The sequence below is a fragment of the Typopeltis vanoorti genome, chromosome 11 (genome assembly GCF_054136105.1).
Source record: "Typopeltis vanoorti isolate ZY-2024b chromosome 11, IOZ_Tvanoo_1.0, whole genome shotgun sequence".
NCBI lineage: Eukaryota > Metazoa > Arthropoda > Arachnida > Uropygi > Thelyphonidae > Typopeltis > Typopeltis vanoorti.
In genome coordinates, this window is record NC_143559.1 from 131,196,224 (window position 1) to 131,211,569 (window position 15,346).

The 15,346-nt window shown below is 38.2% G+C and overlaps 1 protein-coding gene across 2 annotated transcripts in view; it reads right to left on the bottom strand.

The window, feature by feature from the left end:
* The window catches only part of clu (clustered mitochondria protein homolog), a 502,466-nt gene that overhangs the window by 408,746 nt on the left and 78,374 nt on the right, over window positions 1–15,346 (bottom strand). The gene's annotated exons all lie outside the window — the stretch shown is intronic.

Below are 15,346 nucleotides of genomic sequence, written 5' to 3' on the forward strand. Positions count from 1 at the left end.
AGTCCAATAAATTGTTGAGGATAAGGACGCTGTTTCTCAACACAACCTCCCTCCCTTAACGCATTTAATGCGTAACAAATTTTTAAAAGCGAATGTTAGTAAAACTCTTTAGGTTGTTTTCGGAAACATTTTCTCACCTCTGCTTCGTGTCATCATTTCCAAAACGGACAGCCTTGAAATATCTTCAATTTGGAAATATCCAGAAGTCAGATGGAGCCAAGTGCACGTAGCAGGGATGATGCATGAAAACGACGCTCTCTTCAACGGATGTTGAATAGAATATTGTTAGTGACCCATCCTTTGCAGGCATTCAGTTACTGAATGTCTGCATTTCCCAAAAGTATTTCGACAGTCGCTGTTCGTCAGAATTGCCACACCACGAGTCTCCTCGCAGTTAAAAGATGTGATCAAAATTAAAATATCCCTGTTTAAGACTTTGTGGAGTGCCATTCAGTGATCCAGACACTGCGAAATTTTGCAGGAATACATTGCATCATGTGGAAACGATATCTGAGGGGGGGAGTTCCAAAAATCACCACCAGGGAGCGTTGTAAACACCAAATGCATGGAATATGCCTATCACGCAACTCAGCAAGTGCCAGGAAGGTTGAAAAAGATGGACACAGGAGTTTTTTGCTCCCTTCATTCTGGTTATTAATACCGTCCACAGTGGTGGCACTAACCTTGCCCCAACGTGCTTTGCTTGTAAAGCTGTACTGCTTAAACAATTGCAATGCTGCAATTCGCTGCATTCAGCGAATTTCCTCGCCTGAACAAATGGCGACGTGGTCTACTATTTCCATCTGCTCTACGATAAATGATTAGTCGTTTTGAAGAAAGAGGATCGTTGGAAAAACCCAGAGTTAGAAGTAACGGGAGGGGGTCATATCAGGTGAACGAGGTGGTTCATCAGGTATGAATCAGTTCACAACAAGTGAATGAAGTTAGTACTGCCACTGTCGCCATGAATGACAGCGTTGGTTCCTACAGTGCACGTGCTGTATCAAGACACATAGATTGCCTTAGACAACCTCTGGAAAATTCTACATTTCTACTCATTCAAGATAACCCTGACACATACACATGAGTTGCATCCACAGGACTTTGACTGACATTCACTTTAACGTTCCTTGCTCGAGTGGAGTTGGAAGGTTCGTGGCTGTGAATGATTTTGTGGGGAGACGAGGACCACAACTGCCAGGTACGGGCTACGCAAAACTCACATGCCATCCAACAAATTACTTTGCATTCAACAAAAGTTACTGTGTGGTGCGAAGTTGTAGCTTCGTTTATCATTGGACCTGAAAAAGGACGACATTCGCCAGTCGGCTCCTGTGACCTGCTCGGTTACTGCTGAGAGGTGTCGCATATGATAAACAAGTTTGTTGCGCCATAACTACAGCAGCACCTGTGCATGGATTCAGTCATTTTGATGCTGGATGGGGCTCTTCCACACATCGATCGATCCATACAGGAGGTTCTTCGAGAACATTTCACGGAAGCCAAAGTGATCAGCCGTGAGTTTCCCACTGCATGTCCGCCTCGTTCATCTGATCTGACCCCTGCGACTTCTGGCTCTGGGGATTTCTCAAGGACGGGGTTTATCGGGATCAGGGCTGCGCCAACCCACACCCGCGCGGCAAGAAACAAGTATCAAATATTTATTTTATGTAGTTTTTCTTTTAGTTATTTTTTAAGGGGCGACCGATAAAAGTTTGCACCCAGGCGGCAAATACCCTTGGCGCGTTCCTGATCGGGATCATCCTAATAATTTGCCAGCGAAAGAGAGCATTACACAGTCGATGAGCAACATCAGTCCTGACTAGCTGCGTTCAGCCCGTGAATGCGCAATGAAAGTGAATACAAATGTATTATCTGTGTTTGTGTGTAATTTTCTACTTACACACACACACAGAAAAATTACTACGTCTACATTCGGTAATCATACAGCTCCCCCGATAGGGAATTATCGGTATTACCCCCACCCGTCCCGCTTTCAATTATCACTTCCGCATAGCACACAATGCATTCCTACAAAGTTTCGCAGCATTTTGACCACTGAGTGGCACTCCACAAGGCATTACACAAAGATACTTTAATTTTGACCATCCAGTACAATGGCTTAGTGTCTGTTGTCTGTGTGCGTCAATCCCTTCCCCCCAAAACACACATATGCCTAGAGCTCCCAAGACCTATGACACGACAGTGCCGAGTGCAGGCAAAGTGGTTCCAAAGATCAGAGGTGCAGGTATTAAGTGAGTTTGCTTTTGGATACGAACTGTATATGAACCAGCAGTTCCTGGTGTTCATAACGATGAGAGGGAAGTGGAGGAACGGAAACGGCGAGTTCGGTAGACCAATACCCATGGCCATACCTACAGAAAAAACATAATAGGATAATAGCGCGTCTATGGTCGGATTTGAGCTTTACAAAATGTCAGAAGGTACGCAGCAGAGAAATATTGTTCAGGATGAGAGAGAGAGAGAAAAAAAGCCAAGCTTTTTGAGAGTGAAGAGGCTGCAGACAGTGGAGAGTGGAGTCTTTCGTTCGCGAAATGAGACAGGAGACTGCATTTTAATGTTTGATTACATTAAAATTCGCTTGAGAATGGTAAGGAGATCGGTGTTAAAAAGCATTGGTTAAAGATCTTGAAGTGCAAATTACCTGAGCACTACATGGTTTTGAAAATGTGAAAAGTGGAGTCGGCAAAACTGAGAAAAGTAATGGATGTTAGATAGAAAAAATCATTGATATACACGGCAAAAAGCACGAGTAAAAGCACAGAGCTCTAAGATACACCAGCACTGATTGTAATATCTGATGAAAGGAAACCGTTCACAATGATTCACTGAACGACAAGTGAGGAAGCTGGCAATTCATTCACAAAGGGAAGGAAGAACATAAGATAATCACTTGGTAAACAGCAAGATTCCAGACTCGATCAGCCTTAGAAATATCAAGAGCAACCACTTGAGTTTCTCCAAACTTTTCCATGGCTTGAGTTCAAAGGTGGGTGAAGTTGGCAAGATCTGCTGTCGAATGAGAATGAGGGAATCTATACTGGTGATCTCTAAATAACTGTGTCTCCAAATAGTGAAGTACTGCTGTTGACCGTTTTCGTTATTTATGAGAGTAATGAAGTCGAAGCAATAGAGTGCTAGTTTAATGGTGGACTTATTTTCCTTTTTGGGAACCAGATTGGCAAAAGCTTGCTTCCTAACTGTAGGATGCATGCCAGATCAGCATGATAGACTGAAGAGACGATACAAGATGGTGTAAGTTCTGAAGCACAAGCTTTTAGTACAATGGAAAGAATACATCAGAACCAAGGCTTTTGGTATCACAGCTAGTGAGTATTTTGTAATGTCCTTTTCGCAAAACTTCACAGGAGTATATCACGAATAGTTCAGTGGTAGAAGATTTGCCTTTGTCGTCTATACAAGAGTTAGAAGAAAAACTGATGTCGAGAGGTCTGCTTTCTCTTATGAGATGTTACCATTGTGCCACCAGGATGTGTGAGAGAGGTAGAAATGTCGAAGGACAGAAGTTGCATCCCAAAGCCACGGTAATGGACTAGAAGGCTCAACTGCCATTTGAACAGATAAGCATAGGATATTTGGCCCTAACAAAGTCAGCATTAGATTTGCTGGCGATTTTCTTGTTGTTATGAGTTGTTGTATACAGTAGGTGAAAGGATGGAGTTTTTGATTTGAGCCACTTGGTGGAATGCTAAATTTTTAGATTGGACCGTTTTTGCACACAATTGTTAGAGAACCATGGTTTGGAAAAGGGTCAAGGGGTTTGATTGGAATGGAGATAAACAAAAAAGCACTGACCCCAGCGAGAATAATTTCTGTTATTAGATCAGAGCGGTGCTAGAATTGGAAGAGCGTAAGATTGGAAGGAGGAACTAGAAAACAAAGGGTCAGATTTGCCAAGAATTAACATGAACAGCATATTTGAAGCGAGAGCTGATTAAGAACAAGTCCAGGGTGTTGTATTTACTACAGTATAATATACAAGTTTTAATATCCGATGTTAACAATTTTCCTTCTCAATTTTGTGACCGTTCCCAGTTATTTTATGTGAATGATGTACATATAGAAATAGGTTAAACAACCTTTCGTATGAGATATCCACAAAAAAATGAAATAATAAGTTACACACATTTTTTTATTATTATTGAAGACAAAATTAAGGAAAGCAATGAAGCATTTATTGTTAATTCTACAGCAGCATTAGGAAGTTACAACTTTGTCCAAAAGAAAGCACCAAGCGATTTCTTAATGCATCTTTTAAATCGTGGACGGTTGCTTTGCAGGGCGCCGCAACATCATGTTTGGATATCTGGATTACAGGATTTTTCGCATCAAATAACGTTAAACAGTCATTACACATTTTTTGCAGGGAATATTGCCGCGCAAAATGATGCGCGGCATAATTACTATACATAAGTAATATGTTGTCAGATCCGAAAACAAAAAATTCATTCGTACTAAATCCGATGCAAGAAAGCATATAAAACGTCGACCTCACGCGAATGCACAACAGAATCCACAAGAAGTTTTTCCATGCTAATCTCACACAACCATCTAAAACATAATTTTAATACCTACACAAAAACAACAGTCGGAACCACCTGTACCGACAAGAACACTAATACAAATAACACCGACTCGGTGTTCCTTGACAAGCATAAATGAGTGCAGTACCAAATATCGTTTCCGTTAAATTTGAAACTGTATCGCTTATAACGCATAGTCGTTTACCACAGACAGCTTTAATTAACTATCTCGACGTTCAGTATATTCATGAGCAGACGTTTACTGCTAATGGTATGCAAATCAGGCTCTAAGGAGAGGAGACATTCACAGAAATCAATATGAACGATAAACTCATTAACGCTTTGTAAAGTTTCGACGTTTTCTGAACTGCTTCGCGAATCTCATTACTTAAACAAGAAACAAAAGTTCACAGGAAGTTTTTGTTTTTTTGTTTTTGATAGAAACCAAAAACAAAAAAGAGTACTAGAAGTGATCTTGTCCGCTGGGGCTTTAGTTTCGCACCTCGCAATGTTACACATGTGTAGTTCGTCTAGCATATCACCTTGCTTTAAAATCTCTCCAGTAATCTTATCATTCCCCCACGGCTTTTTACTCGAAATCTGCCCTCACAATTTACATCCCATAATGCCGATATAATCTTTGTAACTCTTCTTTGTACCCTTTCCACAGTTTTTTTTTATCCCCTTGGAATTTGGCACGCCAAAATCTGCGCACAATAATCCAGGTGTGGATTATTGTGCGCAGTCAATATCAAGGCTTTATAAAGAGGCAAAATGACTTCCTTATCCTTACATGTCAAGATTCGCTTCAACATCGAAATTATTCTCCGAGTGGTGTTTGCAACTTTTGCTATGTGACCTTTGAACTTCAAAGCGACGATGGTCGTTTTCTTCTGCTATTTTTAGCTGTAAAAGAATGCGAAATAGGGGGAAACCCTTTCCAGAAACTTGGAACGGACCACAGTAATTAGCGAAGATTGTGCTTAATTACCAAAACAGGAAATGACAGAAGGGAAATTTCTGTCTTTGGCCAGAAGTGATACTCTGCGAAAAAACAATCTGAAGATTAAATCTAGCAGACAAAAATAAAAGTAAAACAGCAATTAAATCACCGAGTAATGGTTTTCGATGTGGAAAACAAGCTATCGCTTTTTAATTACCGCCTCCGAGATCGTTAATTCCTGTAATCGAGAAAAGAGTTTAATTGTTCACTCCACATTCATATCCTATTATTGTCCAGGATTATATACCGATCATCTCAGCTCAACGAACACGAAGCATCGTAAAGAAAGAGGCAACACTTGTCGACACTTAAAAGAAGCTCGTTTCCCTCGGATAATTCACTCGATTGATTTTGTATGTGACGATAGGTTCTCTGTTTGACGTCATCTGTTTATCCTATCCATTATGCGCTTCACTACAGCATTGCCAGATATTCAGTGAATTCTGTGCGGCGGTCTTTCCCGCATTGTTATAGTAGCATGCAGTAAAGCCTTGATGACCTTCTTGTATGTCGATAATTTCAACACAGGACGAATTGAATATTTATTAAAACCAGTTGCTTAATTACAAAATAAATCGAAATACGACCGATGACATCCGAAAACTATCCAATGGATGAATAATTCAATCTTCAAATAGAATATTTCATTTATTCTCCCTTCAAGAATGAGATAACACGGGGGTTTAATTCCCGTCCAGACAGTAAGAAGTAATGTAGAAGGACTTTTCAGCTGAAAGTGAGGTATTCAGTCTCAGAGGGATATAGTTTTGAACTATATTCAAAGCATTATCGTTTTCAAACCCTATTCATCCCGCATGGCATACGCTAGACAGTAGAGAACGTATGCTTTCTACAAACTTCATACACTCACTTCCCAGGCTTAGCTGTTCAGAACGGTATCCAAACAAGCTACTTATAAATAAGCACGCCTACCGTTTTCCCTTCTTTTATCGAGCATGGTTTTCATTAGAGAAACAGTAAGCAGACGTCGATTTTCTCTATGGCAAGGGGGATCTCCCAACCTCAGGCATCCCCATCTTCCTCTCTGATGGAAACATTATCAGAACGTACTTAGGTTTATCTATGGAGTAGCTAAGGTCAAGAGGCATCGGCTGTTATTTCTGTCAGCTGCGTGCGTATTTGTGACAAAAGGAATTAACAAAGTTCTTTTCATAAGAAATGAAACATCCAACTAAGGAGGCGTCATTTGAGCGCCTCAATTCACACACACCTTTATTTAACCAAGGAGGGAGAAAATCCAGTGTTCCTATGCAGAGACTGCGCTACTACACTATCGCCATATGCATTGGTATCGGCTTGAAAATGCACATTCTTGTTTCAATGGAAATTTTTCCTAAAAAAAGAAAAAGACAATGTTCTTTAAAAAAAAATTAAAAATGCGGTACGTCTGATCCCTTTTTGGAGATAAGCAGCTAATGTGCAGTGACTATCAGATCAATGGATCCTCTAAGGTGAAACTCATGATGCGAAATGGAATTCCTCAAATCGGTAACGCTCTGGCTATCCGCAACTTTTGTACATCCACAAAAGTTTTGCTTTACTTTGTTAAAAAATATGAATATGTTTGAGTAAAAGCATTGAGACTTTTTCATTATCAGAGGCAGCACTCTTTTAGCCCTGACGTTTGGATATCGAGAGTTGACCAATCACACGCTGTCATCTCAGTAAATCTGAAATCAACTCTAAACCTGATATAACGAGAGTACCACAGTTCATTTTCTGAATTGCAGACTTAAAATAACAAGTTTCCAGATGGAATAAATTCTGCTTACCCGAAGCAGAGATCATAATTCGGGAAAGAGGACCTAGAAAAAATTCCTCTAATTGGAGACTAGAATCGAACCTACCTCCTCTTTCCTTCTGCCATTGTAGCATCATAGAAATTATCCCAAGACAATAAATGTACCGAACTCCTGTCATTTTCGTTAGTATATATATACAAATAGTTGACGTTCGTGGTTATTACATTAGTAATGTTTTGTTGCTGTTTAACAATATTCAGAACCGACCAATGAATACAAGGGTACAAATGTTGTAAGAATCTAATAAAATCGAAAAATGGTTCACCAGCTGAGTTTTCTAAGTAGTTTCCACAGAGCATCAAAATTTACGAAGAGAACAAATATTCTAAAGCAGCGCTTCCCAAACTGTGGGCCGTGAAATAATGAAAACAAATTTAAAATGTTTTAAGACTAAGTAGATTTTTTTTCTTTTAAAAGAAACGAATTTAACTTTTATTATTTATTATTTCTTTTTTGTTATTTTTTATATTTTAATGGAAAAATTCACACATTGGTGTTGGTTCACAAACTTTGCTTCCTGCATATTTCGGCGCTTAATGAATATTAGTAAATATTGCTTATTCATATAAGTTTCATTTCAAAGCAGTAGCTAATTGTATTTACTTCGAATGATCTCCAGGGAAGCTCCAAATCTTCCTGTCCCTTTCATCATTCGTAATCAGGGACTGTTGATATTGACTTTATATACATATCAAAACTCGTTTTATATTATCACTGTCATCCGAGCTAGTTTTCTGTTACCAATAAAAGTTTCGCATATACTTCACACATGAAAAAAAGCTTAAACAAGTTCATGTGGGGAGATAGTAACTGCTTGCGGTGGTAAACAACACACTTTTCCTAACAGCCACTATACTGCAGAGGCAATAAAAACAAGTACTTTTATTATGCCAGTGAATAAGGTATGAGGAGTCTGTGTAATATATTTCTCAATAAATAGTACAATTAGAGACAACTGGGATAAAAACACTAATTAATGAATCACATGTCCCCTCATACAGAAACTATGCTGCATAGACTGAAACAAAACCATATGTTGCATGGGGAAACACAGTATCTAACTAAAAACTATTGTTATTAATTAGATGTGTGTGAGTTCGATTTCCCAAGGCAGCAATAAAATTCAACCGAACATGTTAAAATTCGTAAAAGTGTTAAAACTAAGTAATATATATATATATATATATATATATATATATAACGAATGCTATGGCAGTTTCACATATGGAATTCGGTTGAAGAGAGTTAGCATTTCAACTCAATTGTCAGCTATGCTTTTATCTTTCGGTCGCGCGATCTTTTGTTAATACCGCACCAATCATATGCACGTTTTAATAACCTGCCTTTGCTATCTGTTTCACGTTAGACTTAATTACTGTAAAGGGAGAAAAGTCACAAAAGAGAAAAATGTTCCTGGTCCGGGGATTCCCTTGTTCAGGTAATATTCACTAATTTCATGTTATCAGTCTGTGGTGTGCCAGTATCGGTAAGTGGTGATATTATTTGATCTATTTTACGTTAAAAAATTTAACCCTGAGATGGATAAGTGGCTGATAAAAAATAAAAAAATTCCCGCGAACAATCAGAAATACGAAAAAAACAAAAGGACAGTATTTCATATTTTACCAGAACAGCCCGCATCATCTTCAGAATCAAACGGTAAGAGGCAAAAAATGTAATATATGCATTTGATTTTTGCAATATTCGCTGTGTATGTTTTGTATTGAATATAAATACAATAAATATTATAATAATATATCTCTCTATTACGATTTTCTTTCGAGGGGGGGCATGAAATATTTTAATTTTTGCAAAGGGGGCCCTGACATCCAGAAGTTTGGGAAGCACTGTTCTAAAGCGCTTAAAGTCGAGACCATTTCCAACTCAGCCATCCTATCCCCGTAAAACGAAGCTGGTGAAATCGAAAACGGGCGTGTGAACAATTAACTAAGATAACTTAACTAAGAGATAAAATCCGAAACATTTTATACAGAATGTATCTAACCCGCAGGATTTTCAAAATGAAATCAGAAAATTACGATTGGACCCATCTTGGTAATGACTCCACTAACCACGGAAGGTGTCCTGGAATACTGCCACCACTGACGCGTTTGCGCCCAAGTGCAGTCTGGTTAGCTAGAAACAGGCTGGTGGTCACAATGTTTTCGTTCATGAGTGTATGTTTAATGGAGGGAGAGTTTCGAAGAAAGTTAGGACCGAAGAAAACTGTTGGGCCATTTTTTTTTAATCGGTTAATAACAGCTACCCCCTTTCATGATGACCAAAATAACATTCTTTAGTATTTTGGTCAGTGATACCAACAGCTTCAACGTGCAATTTACGCTACGCGCACATTTTCTATCTTGTCTAATAAATGAATAATAAACTAACAGCTAAATCAAACCCTCATTCAATGTACAGTGTATATACAAAAGATGTTAAAAAGTGAAATCACAGAATATCGATGTGTGCCTCTCTTTGCATGTTATTCCCCACTGAGATTCAGCATTCTTTTAGACAGACTGGGTATCAGCTGCTGGTAACTTTTTTGAAAGAGAATCCCTCCCCCACTGTTTTCCCCCAATGGAGAGAGGATACGCTTACTCCATAGTTTTATAGATCCTGGGTCCGCCTCAAAGCAGTCACGCATTCGTCTCCAATCCACACTCCAATGAATGCGCGTTTAAATGTTTGCAGAATGTCCAAATCAACTCAGAGATGTTCTGCTTTTGACTTATGCTCTTCTATAATTATTTTCAGACTCGTTTTACGAAACGGATCCTCATTGCCCCACTTTTGTTTAAGCCCATAAAAATACTGTTCAGGTTCAAAATCTACCGATCGAACACCTCATTCCATGAGAGTCTTACGCTGTTTTCTCCAAGGACGACCTCCATCTGTCCTAGAAATAGTTAATAGGTTCACTCTTTCTTCTTAACCAGTTTACGATGCGTAGTATTACTAAGCTGGCAAGTGGTTAAGCTTCAATCCCATGAAACCCTTTTGCACAGGAGTTTTCTCGAGACAGAGAGAAAATCATGGATTGTTATGTGATTCATAATCGACCAAAGGTTACGTTGCGTGAGATAAAGATTTTTTAAATTCTTTTATTTTATTAATTTTATATTTTTGTTATTGTTCTGTTCTAGAGTCCATTTTATTTCAATTTCATTTTCTGAAGAAAATGAAAATTTTAGTTCATAAAATATACTAAAAAGCTCATTCCGCACCAAATAAATGTCATAACAGAGTATAGCGTCCGGTCAAATAAGTTGACGATTATGTGACGACTATCCATATATATAATTACCGGCTTGGGTAGCCGCGTGGTTAGTGGACCCGCTCTCCAAACAGGATGCGGATTCGAATCCCAATGGACATGGATGAAAGATGAATGTCATCGACGGGTATTGAGACAACCTCCCCGCTTATTGGAGTCCTGATGTGGACTGAAAAAGTTCAACTTCAGGTCTCTAGAGCAAGGTTTTCGGACTATGTAAAAAAAAATAAAAATATATAAGAATATAAATGAAATATATATAATCGATAATAAAACCGATAAAAATAGAAAAAAAAAAATCCTTTGTTCTCCCCCTCCCAACGGTACAAAACGTACTACAGGTTTGCAAGCAACCTTTCGGTGGGAGGAACATAAAAAAAAAATTACAGTCTGACCAATTACATAACAAGATCATATCCGCCGACCAAATACAAACTACGAGGTGACATTTGTATACAATTAAAAATGTGCGAATTATTAAAATCGAATCAAGAATGCATAACCGAGAGCGACGTTCAACTCCGAATCATTTTTCTGCTCATTTCCATGAGGCACTGATCGACGCTTCTTGGAAAGGCAGACTTTTTCATGCATGTGTCTCTCTTGCCTTTAATAACTGTCTGGATAGAACAAAGTAGTTCTCTGCACGCGATGCAATGACTCACCTGACATGTCTACAGACGATCCAGGTTGGGATTGATAAATAACAATCTTAGCGTTAATCCTAGTTATTCGAGAAGGACACGCGTGTCGCCAAGTCTCCGTTTTGGAGACAAATCGAGAAAATGCACTTAAGCATAAAAGGTCTTTTTGAGATTAAATTCAACAGAACAATAAAGAAAGGAATAATTTCCTCGACTTGCTTGCAAATGTGAATGTCGGGGTTCCAGGTGCGTTTATCTACACCCTTCTCACGAGAACACCGTATCCCTTGAAACCATTAGGGGCGTTGCAGCATGACAGTTATCCCCGCCGAATACTTATATTATCACAAACTACTTTAAGAAAACACAGCTGTTCTTTTTACTTTACGTAAGCTACAGCTAGTTTACAAAATAAATCACAAGATCTTCATTTTTGAAAATTATGGAGACAACTACCGTGTTTTAGTAAAACTTTAGTTTAACATAACTAAACTCTACATTCGACGTTTCGACTTTATCTCAAGGTCATCTTCTGGAGCATATGCACTATGTATACAGAGAACAAGCTACACTACAATCTATCTGGTTTGTTAAAGTTACTGACCAACCGTTACAACAATTGTTGGCCTGACCTCTAGTGAAAAAAAAAAAAGAAAAAAAAAAGGAATATACATCAACGCTAGAGTCCTATTCTTAATATTATCTGTTGGTTGTAGAGTTACATTGGGCACAACCACAAGTCTATGAATGTGTGTGTCTACACACACATTCATATAGAAAGTATTGTGTAGAAAGTATTTTACCTTGGGTATAATAAATGATAAAGATACCAAGCTATTTTAAACCTGGTTTTACTCCAATTCCCCAAGTAAGCAAACAGCCAAACAAGTCAAGTTTGCGCCTGCACGTATTGCGAGTCCAGCTGACCCTCAAAGTAGTGCAAGTCAAGGCAACTCATGGTAAAGGTAGAATAAGCTCTGATCACTATTCTTAATATTTACCCTTAATGCACAACCCATCTCCTTGAGGAGATGTATGATGCTATGTATTAAAGGCAAGGGGGCCACTACCCAGACCGGTTTTGACCTTTATTGAGGTCTCATCCCTGGCTCCCACTGATGAAATACCAAGATTTTAATAATACAGAGCTTATAAGTGTTTTACCAGAACAAGTTACCATAAGGTGTTTTAACCTTATTAAATAAAAATCTCAGGATGAGATATAAATGCCTTTAATACATAGCATCATACATCTCCTGAAGGAGATGGGTTGCATTAAGGGTAAATATTAAGAATAGTGGTCAGAGATTATTCTACCTTTACCATGAGTTGCCTTGACTTGCACTACTTTGAGGGTCAGCTAGACTCGCAATATGCGCAGCGCAAACTTGATTTGTTTGTCTGTTTGCTTACTTGGGAAATTGGAGTAAAACCAGGTTTAAAAAGCTTAGTATCTTTAACACACACACAATAGGATTATATATGTACATTCCAACCAGTTGATGTGAAATGGTTTCTAATACTAGCTAGAAGTTGGCTGGAGTCCTGACTTATGCTGGATCTTATGTATTAGGTAGGCTGAATGTGTGCCTTCCAGATTCTTGGAATGTTCATGCCGTCATTGTTGTTGATATTTGGGTGGTTTATCAGAATTTCGCAGGCTTCCTTAAATTTCCTTTCGTAACAGGTTTTTGTATGGTGTAGAGAGCGGGTGCTTTTCCAGTTGATTTGGTGTAAGGTGTTGAGCGCGTGATCTGAGAGGCCTGCTCACCAAAATGGTTATATTTAATGTGTCCTTTCTTACAAATAGGGATTGTACATCCTGTTTCACCAATGTATGGTAAGTTATAGGTGCAGTGGCTGCAATAGACTCCAGGATGTGGCAAGGGGAGGAGAGGATCCTTAGAGGAGTTGAATATGGTTTTAAGTTTAGTAGGTGGCATTGAGGTTATAATGTTGTAGTCTATATATATACATAGACGTTGTTGTTCCCAATGTAATTCTACAACCAACAGATATTAAGAATAGGACTCTAGCGTTAATGTATATTCCTTTTTTTTTCCCCACTAGAGGTCGGCCCAACAATTGTTGTAATGGATGGTCAGTAACTTTAACAAACCAGATAGATTGTAGTGTAGCTTGCTCTCTGTATAGTGCATATGCTCCAGAAGATGACCTTGATATAAAGGTCGAAACGTCGAATGTAGAGTTTAGTTATATTAAACTAAAGTTTTACTAAAATACGGTAGTTGTATCCATAATTTTCAAAAATGTACTCGGATCACCGTGCAAGCCTAAAAGAAAGGACAAGAGCTTCAGTTTTCTGCGAAGTATTTGCACGGCCAACCAAGCTTGGTTGAGAAATAGAGAATGGGAACCCCACTGTCGATAGATGCTTGTGGATATCTTTCGGTGGTAAATTAGTTTCATTGTCGCCACGGAACTAAATGTACTACTATACGTCTCCAACCTTTCGTAAGTGAGCAGACCATTAAAAATAAGGGGAAAAAATAATGAACCTTCCTTTCTTTTTTATAAGTTTCTCGATAGTAAGACGAAATGAAAGAAACTTATCGACATTTGAGCAATACTACAAAAAAATTATTAACACGGCACTGGTGCCCAAACGACCACAGTGTCATTTGAATTCAGAAGAAAAAAGGGGTTCCGTCTTGGGGAAGGGCGTCTCAAATGAAGAAAAGAAATAACGCAAACGCAGATACACTTGTGAAATATTACACACGAAGGAAGAAATGATGCAACTAACTGTACTGAAAAAATATCCGACTACAATGCTGGTTTCGTAAGTTTGAATTGTTCATGAGTACTCGTAATGAATATGTGTGAATTATTGAACTGGCCTGATTGTGCAGATTGAAGCAAATCGAGAATTCGTTTCGATGAAGGAGGAATCATAAATTACCATCAGTATACTAGAGCACATTTTCTTCTACTCTAGATAATACTTGCTTTTATAATTACTGCCCCCCCCCCCAAGCAAATCTATTCAAAAATTACGTATTCCGTTTATACACTAAATCGTGAATAAAAATATGAAATCATGGGTTTATTAGAAGACCAGTATTTCTATTCCTGATGGAATTTGGGGAAGACGAAACGTAGACATACATTATTTTCCACTAAAATGGTTTGAAAAACCAAAATTGAGATGACAACTTAACTTGCAGTTGAGAATTTTAAATACCAAATTTTATTCACTTCTATCCAGCCTGGGAGGAATTATCATTTCGAATCGTTTTGCCAATAACTTGACCAATTTTCGTAGAGATTCAAAATATCACTAAGTTTTTCAAATTTATTCAAATTAAACAATAATTTGAGATGTCACAAATTTTCGTAACGATTCCGGTATGAAATCTCAAGGGAATTCGTTCGGTCAGACAGAAGAATAACCCCCGTATGGATGGACAAAACTAGTTATTCTATTCTGAACGCTTCCATTACTTGAGTTGACACAACAGTGTAAACTTGCTTTGCTTTAATTTGAGGGAGTGGAGGAGGGGGGGGGGGGGTTCTAGAACATTTTGAACCCAGGACTGGATGGCCTTCCTTTCTAAGAAACCTCATATCCATGAACAGCGTACACAAAATTTTTTCACACAAGCAAATTAAAAAACACGCCCCTCTCTCTCTCACACAGTTTGACCTTCGAAGTTCATAACTAAAATATTACGTTTTTTATTAATATTATTAGACACAAGAATTAAATCACTTAACCAACAGTGATTTAATTATATCAGCATCTTTATTAGCAGCAAAATCCAAAAATTAAAAGAATGAATGCCATGAAAAACAACGGTGTTTATAAAATAATATTTGTTTACTTAAAGTTGCTTACCGAGAGTGATAATGTTGAAAAACAAGCAACTTAATCATTCCAAGTAGCATCTTCGTTATGAAGACACGAGCTATGATCGCAAATAAAATGTCTAATGCAAAAACTTGAGACCGTAAAAGCCGGAATGGTGGCTAACAGCAACATAAGAGCCACGGCAATTAAAATTTTACGG